Genomic DNA, 9,432 nt, shown 5'->3' on the forward strand with positions numbered 1-9,432 from the left:
AGAGCAGGCTTGTTCTAAATGAATCTGGGTGCTCATTCTGTGTTGCCTGGACAATAAGTTAGCTCAAACAAGGGTATGAGGGGTTGAAGCTGAGGAAGGGGGCTTCTCCTAGCCTGAGGAACTGTACATAAGCTCAGCTTCTCATGGGACCACTGGCTTCCTTTCTCTTGTGTAACATCCCATGGGACCAAAAGTCTAGGTGCTAGGCAGCTTGTGTGTGTTTCCCAGACAACTTCGGTAAAGAGCTGGCACCAAAATCCAGGCTGCCTGGTGCCAAGACAGTCTGGTTATTCCTTGCACTGATAAGGCTACTCTCAAACTTGCTGTATACTAGAAGGAGACCAAAAGAGGGGCAGAATTCCCTTCTCTAGAAAACCATTCTGTAAGGCCAACAGGTCAGCCAGGGACACTAAGAGGAAGGGGTCTCTCAGCCTTCCCTTCTCTTAAAGACCTTGACTTTGTAAGTTTTTCCAAAGTAAAATCTAAATTTTTGAACCTGTACTTATGATGTAGTGAAATTCAAATCATGCCCTGCTGCATTAAAGTTTAGGCAACTGTAAAGAGACCAATCTTGTAAGAGAGCTAAAATTTAAAACATAGACAAAACTCAGAAACCAAAAAGGAAAATGCTGATAAATGCTTTAGTGTAAAACACTTAAAATTTTTTAATGGTAAAAAATATGACAACAACAACAAGAAAATACCATAAATTGAGCCAAAAGACAAATGGCACAGAAGAAAAAAATTAGTTGTAACCCAACAGAAAAAGTGTTTATTATATAAAGAGATCTTACAGTTTTACAAGGAAAAAAATAAACAGAAAAAGGGCAAAGAATATGAACAGATATTTCATAAAGAAAATAAGAATGGCAAGAACTACTTGGAAAAAAATACAACTTCATTAGAGCTTAGAAAAATGCAAATCCTAACAATGTGATACCATTTTTATCTATCAGATTGACAAAAGGTTGAAAGTTTGATAAAACTCAGTTTTGACAAGGGCATAAGTGAACTTATACTGTTGACAGACATGGAACAACTATTTGGAGATTACAATTTGGCAACATCTAACCTGATTTTTAAATGTATATATATATATTTTGACCCAGCAATTTCATTTATAGGAATTTATCCTAAGATAGAGCCATACAAATTCCCAATGACACATATAAAGATGTTCATGGAAACACTGTTTATAATAAAAAGTGGAAATGATTTAAATGTTCATCAATGGGGCAATGGTTAAATAAATTATGGCACATCCAATGATTAAAAGATCTTGGACGATCTATATATGCTGACATGGAAATATTTCTGATATATTATTAAATGAATAAAGCAAGGTATAGGTGTTTAGGAAAAACTCACTCTTCCTCCTGTGTGTCTCTCCTTCACTCTCACACTACCACACTTACACCATTTCTGACACCAGATATGGGACTTTTCCCCAAACCAAGCAATTCTCTGTGACATCAGCTGGGTGTCCTACAATTTAATTCAATCTTGACACTATCTACCCGGACATTATCCCACAGGTTAAGGGCTCAGTCCCACAAGATTGCCCCCCCCCACTTCAGATGCCAGTCTCAAGCAGTAGGTTCCCAGCTCACCCACAACTTCTGTCTGACTTGGCTACAAACTGGAAGGTCCCATGACTTCCTACCCCTTGGATTGAATTGTTTGCTAAAGCAGCTCACAGAACTCAGAGAAACACTTAGTTTATCAGTTTATTATCTGATAAAGTGCAATGTAAAGGATACGGATGAACAGCCAGATGAAGAGATACACAGGGCAAAGTCTGGGAGGGTCCGAGGGCAGGAGTGCTTCACCCTCCAATTACGTGGTTGTGCTCACCTATCTGGAAGCTCTCCGAACCCCATACTATTGGGATTTTTAAAAAGTTATTTATTTATTTTTATTTTTGGCTGCGTTGGGTCTTTGTTGCTGCGCGTGGGGTTTCTCTAGTTGTGGCAAGCAGGGGCTACTCTCTGTTGCAGTGAGCGGGCTTCTCATTGTGGTGGCTTCTCTTGTTGCGGAGCACAGGCTCTAGGCACGCAGGCTTCAGTAATTGTGGCACGTGGGCTCAGTAGTTGTGGTACGCGGGCTCTAGAGTGCAGGCTTCAGTAGTTGTGGCCCATGGGCTTAGTTGCTCCGCGGCATGTGGGATCTTCCCGGACCAGGGCTCGAACCCATGTCCCCTACATTGGCAGGCGGATTCTTAACCACTGTGCCATCAGGGAAGCCTCTGGGATTTTTGTTTTTTTTTTTTTTTGCGGTACGCGGGCCTCTCACTGTTGCGGCCTCTCCCGTTGCAGAGCACAGGGTCCGACGCGCAGGCCCAGCCGCTCCGCGGCATGTGGGATCCTCCCGGACGGGGAACGAACCCGCATCCCCTGCATTGGCAGGCGGACTCCCAACCGTTGCGCCACCAGGGAAGCCCCGCCTCTGGGATTTTTATAGAGGCTTCATCACATAGACGTGATCGATTATTAATACTACTGCTATTCGTTTTTCCCTCTCTGGAGAATGGGTGGTGGGGCTGAAAATTCCAAGCTTCTAATTCTGGCTTGGTCTTTCTGGGGCCAGCCCTCATCCAGGAGCTATCCAATAGCTCACCTCACTAGAACAAAAGAGGCTACAAACCCCCAGGAAATTCAAAGAGATTTAGGAACTCTGTGTCAGGAAGCAGGGTCAAAGACCAAATATTAGAACAAAAGATGCTCCCAGTGTTCTTATCACTTAGGCTTTACAAGGGTTTTAGGAGCTCTGTGCTGGAACTGTGGCACAGTTCAATGTATTTATTTTATATTACCTCACAATAGGACACTGTATATTATATGATCTGCTTTGTGGAAAAATGGTGTATATATATTATATATGCCTATGTGGAAAAAATACACAAGAAATAGTTAACAGTGTTTACGTTGGGATAAAAGTGGAAAGATTTTTCTTTCCATTTTAAGCTTTTTGACGTTCGAATTTATTTTCATTATGGTGGTGTTTTACTTTTACAATTAAAAAACTATACACAGATTGTGCCTTGAAACAACCTTTAAAATGTCAATCAGTGCCCTTTCTGATACTTCTGTAGAAAATATTTAAATTACTGAAACAGGATGAGGCCGTGTATAGGCAAGTTGATTTTAGCGGGGGATGCAAATAGTATTGAGCCACTGCAACTAGGTATATGAGTTTTAGAACCTAGTTAGGCTGGATCAGAGCAGTTAGCAACTTTCTTAGGCAGTCTTGGGTCATTCACCTTTCTAAAATTGCTCAGGCCAAGCCATTAGCAAGACTCCTGTTGGAAAGCCACCGTAGCCAGCAAGAAAAAAACAATGTGACAGGAAATTTTTTCTCCCTCTCTCCTGAGTTTTTTCAGGAACGTAGAAGTTAAGATATAAACATGACTCAAAAGTACTAGATATGGGGAAAATTTGCAAAGGCATCTGGATGATTCTTGCTCTTTATAAATGCTCCACATTCGCGTCTGGCTGAGTCTCTTTTTAAAACACCCCAGGTACTAATCTGAGAGGACAGCCTCTATCAGGGGAACATTTTCTGTTCCCAGTGAAGTGGCACATTCAGTTCCTGATGCAGGCTCACTTAATTCCTATTAGTCATTTCATAGCTGTATCTTGGGAAGAGAAAAATCTCAAATACTTCTGGGTGATTTCACAAACTAAAAATAAAACCGTCCCTCTTTTCTCACAGTTCCCATTTATTTACAAATTTAAAGTCAATAAAACATGTCTACCTTTGTGGATATTTCTCTGCTGATGTACCTATCTGATTTCCACTCTACTTGTGTGCCTAGATTTATTGCTGTAACATAGCAGGTGGATGCTGGGCCCATCCCCCAGTTTGCCATTGAATTGTTGGTGCAATTTTGTGTGTGTGTGGTTTATGACTCTAAGGTTGTTCTGGGACACTGCTTAAAAACACAGGTCACTACCGGGGCTTCCCTGGTGGTGCAGTGGTTGAGAGTCCGCCTGCCGATGCAGGGGACACAGGCTCGTGCCCCGGTCCGGGAAGATCCCACATGCCGCGGGGCGGCTGGGCCCGTGAGCCATGGCCACTGAGCCTGCGCGTCCGAAGCCTGTGCTCTGCAACGGGAGGAGCCACAATAGTGAGAGGCCCGCGAACCGCAAAAAAAAAACCAAACACAGGTCACTACCAAGTGAGACACTGGGTCTGATCAAGGTTTGTTTGTTATTTTCTAGGTTGTTTAAGGACATTAGATGAATGCTTAAATTTGTTATTGAACAGTCGCCATGAATACTGAAGATGCACATACGGTATTATTATTATAGGTTGTTTTGTGACAGCTGGCCCTGATATAGTTACTTCCTCAAGAAGACACTTTGAACAATTATTTAAATGCCTCCCCTCTGCAATTATAATAATAATGATGATGATGATTTTGCAACTGAATATGCAATTCAGGATGCATACACTCAACTACTGTTTTTAGCTTGCTTTTCTTTCTACATTGATGTCAGCTGCTGTTGTCAGGATTACTGAAGAACAGAGAACCATTTTTCTTTTGAGGGTCACCGAACTACAAGAAAAAAGTAATCTGGGGCCAACACAGGAAGTTATAAGAAAAATAATTATTATAGTTAGCATGTAAGGATTGCTAACCATGAGCAAGAAAATTTTTTCTCCTTGGAGGAAAAGAATATAGCATTTTCAGAACTTATCTGCTTTTAAAATTAACAAAATATCTTATTTAATAATTATAAATATCTGACAATGGTTTTGTTCTATAGCGTAGTCAACTAAGGAGCCAGAAGTGGGAAAGATAGTGAAATAGAGGAGAGAAGTATGTGTTGTGGGTAAGCGGGAGACAGTACAGAGTAAAAAAAATGGAATCACATGGAGAAGGAACAGGAAGATGCAGAGGGCCAAGACAGATAAACAAGGGGTAAGAGGAATAAGACAGAAAGACAGTAATAAGGTGGGAGACCAGGTGAAGGAGATAGCTAGGCAGGAAGAGAGAGGAAGGGGAGGAGAAACATGAATAAACAAAGGGAACGACAGACTGAGTAGTGTAGGGGTTTTGAAAAAAGCATTTAGATTTGTTTTTAAAATGAATGTGGGACCTCTAGAATGTGGCATTTATACCACCATCACCTGTTACCAATTCTCTTTAAAATGCTGATTCACTATTGTTCACAACTCTAAGCGCTAAAATCATTTTAATTGTAGACCTGGTAGATAAGGTGGGAAAGTTGAAATGGAAACGTTACAAAGTAGATGTCCAAGCTAGCTGCCATTGCAGTATCTGGTTTTTGGAGACTGACTTCTCAGGAGAAATTCCAAAGGGAGGAGAGAGCTCAGCTGTCAGTTATAGACAGCTTCTTGCCTGCCACTCTCCTAAGATTTAAGGGGAAAAAGTTCTCAACCATAGAAATGTGCTCATCAGAGAATCCCATTGTAAGGCTGGTTATTTTTTGGGCTACGAGAGCAGTGTCTCCAACAATAAATCAGATAAAATTAGGCCAAAGGCCAGAGGTTCTCAAACTTTGTACTATATATTTAGTAAGTGGCATTGCTAAAAATTGGTTGTGGAAGTGGGGGGAGAAAGAGATCATTTTGAACTTATTTGGAAATATACTGGAAGAAAATAAATCAAAATGATCAACATGGTAAGAAAGTCTCTATAAAAATTTACATTTGAGAAATACTTTGACCTGATTCCAACATCTGGTGTCTCTTTGAAGACAAACTTCAGTTGATATCCTCAGATGGATCTCAGATTGGGAACCAGGAGAAATAGTTTGCTTCTTTTATGCTCATTTGTTCTGCGATATAGCTCAGTTCAGTCCCTTGTCCCACTGGACATCCCTGTGCTCTCTTACTTTTTGGCTTGTTCGGGTTCTCTTTTCTAGTGTGGAGCCACCTAGAATTTGCTATCACCATGTTCTCCTATTTCCGTTATTCCCCAGTTCCCTCTGTCCAGTTCTCTTTGTTTCAGTAACATTGGAACTTATTTAACCTGCCCATCACCTATGCTAATATTCTTAAGGAGAAAAGGTAGGGACTTCCCTAGTGGCACAGTGGCAAAGAATCCACCTGCCAATGCAGGGGACACGGGTTTGAGCCCTGGTCCGGGAAGATCCCACATGCCGTGGAGCAACTAAGCCTGTGAGCCACAACTACTGAGCCTGTGCTTTAGAGCTCGCGAACCACAACTACTGAGCCCCCGCATGCCGCAACTATTGAAGCCTGTGTGCCTAGAGCCTGTGCTCCACAGCAAAGACAAGCCACCACTATGAGAAGCTTGTGCACCGCAACGAAGAGTAGCCCCCGCTCACCTCAACTAGAAAAAGCCAGCATGTAACAACAGACCCAACGCAGCCAAAAAATAAATAAATAAATAAATGTATTAAAGAAAAGAAAAGGTAGAGGAAGCTGGACATCCCCAATCAGCCTCATCCTTTCATGCCAGGTAACATAGATATATTTCCATTTACAGTGTCCTTCTGGAGCCAAAGCTTTCTAACCTAGGAAGGGATTCTAATAGGATGACTTTCATGTGAAATAGAAAGAAAACCCACAGGAGCCAACGCCTTTAGACCAATGGGATTATCTCTAGATGATTCTACTATGTTCTGGAGATAGCTTTAATAAGGAAATATGGTATTTGGCCTTTGGCCTTACAGAGATAATGCTACTGCTAACCACGACTATGACCATCATTATGACCTTATATTTTATAGGCTAATTCTTTCTGAATGCTTTGTGGATTAACCTGTTTAATATCTGATTACTTGGTTGTGAGCTCCTTAATAGCTAGGTGTATGCCAGCACCTGGCACATAGGAGGTGCCCAAGTGTTTACTGAATGGACGGATGAAAGTTTAAGCAGTACAGGCAATGAAAGTGAGAGCAGGCAGGATGAAGCAGGGGGAAAATGAGAGGAGCAAGTTCTGTCTCCTCCTTTACAAAGACCAGGTTGAGCCCCGACAGTGGTGATGGGACAAATACACTGAAAGATTCTGACTTGATGAATCCCCTTAACTTCAAATGTTTCTACCCAGAGGGCTGGGATACTTCTTTTTTGAGCCACTTTCACTTTTCCCAAAAGGCCGTTTGGTTCCAAATACACTAGGAATCAGTGTTAATTGCTTTTTGGAATATTATTTTGTCAGCTTCGTTTAGATGTGGTAATTTGCAAAGCAACCCCCAGCAGTTGGCAGTTCATCCATAGCTGTGTGGTGTTCAGACATTTCCTGGGATTCCTGCCCACCGCCTAGGCAGCTGGCAGTGTTCACCAGGATCTGTGCTCACCTGGGATTAACTTGGAACCAGTAGTGCTTTGTTGTGTCTGGGATTTTTAAAACTCTGAAAGGGTGAAGGCCCAACCATACTTAATCCAAAAAATGAAAGTATACTAACTCATAATTTAAAAATTAGCAGGTGCTTAAAGATCATCTAGTCCACATTTGGTGGAAGAGGAAATTGCAGCTCTGATAGATTCAATGACAAGGTCAGTTGCTGGTAGCTGGGAGGCCGGGTCTAGAATCTGTATTCTTTGTGTGGCACCAAACTGTGAGCTGGAGTCCTCTGGATTTATGCCTGTGTGGATGTAAGTGTTTAAGTTACTATTTGTTTCTTTCTGAAGCTCTTTTCCCTGACCAGAGACTTCCGGGTCCTCCTTCACACATGCTTCAAGGTCACAGCCCAGACCAAAGTGTTTACAAAAAAACTAGGCACTTATGAGAGGATTCATTGCCAGTTCCTGCACTCCCTGTGCTCTGGTTTCAACCAAGCTCAGCAAACCAAGGGAAGGATAAAGTGGTCTCTGGAACCAGGAATTTCTAGGTTTGGATGCCAACAGGCAAAAGGATGAATTCTGATTTCTCCAGCAAGCTGAGGCTGCTGCTGCCACCTTCTGGGGGAAGACAGGCCCGAGCTTCATACCTGAAGCTAGTCTCAGTGTTCACCTGAGGAATAGTGTGAGGAATAAATGTCTGTTGTTTAAACTGCCCAGTTTATGATATTTTTGTTAGAGCGGCCCAAGTTGACTAAGACACAAATTGGTATGTAGGAGTGGCGGTGCTGCTGTAACAAACACCTAAAACTATGGAAGCAGCCTTGGAACTGGGTAACGGGCAGAGGCAGAAGCTCTCTGAGGTGCCTGCTAGACAAAGTCAGTATTGCTGTGAAGGGACTCCTAGAGGAATTCTGGTGAGATCTCAGAAAGAGGAGAGCTGGAGAGACTGCTTCCATCTTCTCAGAAAATAAAAATAACCATGAACAGAATGTTGGTAGAAATATGGACAGTAAAGGCCATTTTGGTCTCAGACAGAAAAGAGGAACATGTTATTGGAAACTGGAGGCAAGATGATTCTTGTTATAAAGTGTCGAAAACTTGGCTGAATTATGTTCGTGTTCTAGCATTTTGTGGAAGGTAAGAACTTGCAAGTGATGAAACTGTATATCTAGCTGAGGAGATTCCTAAGCAAAGTGTTGAAGGAGCTGTTTGGTTCCTCCTGACTGCTTGCATAGCAAAATGTAAGAAGAGAGAAATGAATTGATGATGGAACTGTTGAGCAAAAAGAAACCAGAACTTAAAGATTTGGAAAATTCTCAGCCTGTCCATACTACTAAAAATGAGAAAGCACGACTGACGGACTTCTTGGATTTTACATAGAGCTATTCAGCTGGCACATAAGCTATTCTTCAAGACAAGGAAAGAATGACCCTGAAGGCAACTCAGATCAGGGTTTCAAAAGGTGAGGTGTGTGGGGAGGAATCACCTCAGTTTCAACAGGCCAGACAGCCTCCAACCAAAGTCTTGGGAGTGAGGCCACCTGGAGCCTACAAGGTGTGACCACCGCCTGGCAGAGCCCTGGGTGGGTGTGTCTCTGGCCTGGCAGAGCTCCTGGGGCAGGACTACTCCAGGGGCGTCCAGAAGGCAGAACATCATGCCAAAGGGATTATTCTCTAGCCTTAAGATCTCATGGAGTTTCCTTTGCTAGGTTTTGGACTTGCTTGGGACTCATTATTCCTTCCTTCTTTCCTCTTTCTCCCTTTTGAAATGGGAATGTCTATCCTAGTCTGTTTGGTTTCACAGGTTCATAGCTAGAGAGGAATTTTGCCTCAGAATGAGTCTCACTCATATCTGATTTAGATGAGACTAGACTTTAGAGTTGATGCTGGAATAAGTTAAGACATTTGGGGCTGCTGGGATGGAATGGGTTAGGGTTAGTATGTACGTATTTTGTATGTATTTTGTATGTATTTTGTCTGTGAGGACATGCATTTTGGGGGCCAGGGGTGAAAGTAAGAAGTTGGCTGTCTACAAACAAGGAAGAGGGCCCTCACCAGATACCAAATCTACTGATGTCTTGATCTTGGACTTCCCAGCCTCCAGAACTGTGAGAAAGAAATGTGTGTGGTTTAAGCCACCCAGTCTATGGTATTT

This window comes from Phocoena phocoena, chromosome 9, assembly GCF_963924675.1.
Source record: "Phocoena phocoena chromosome 9, mPhoPho1.1, whole genome shotgun sequence".
Lineage (NCBI taxonomy): Eukaryota > Metazoa > Chordata > Mammalia > Artiodactyla > Phocoenidae > Phocoena > Phocoena phocoena.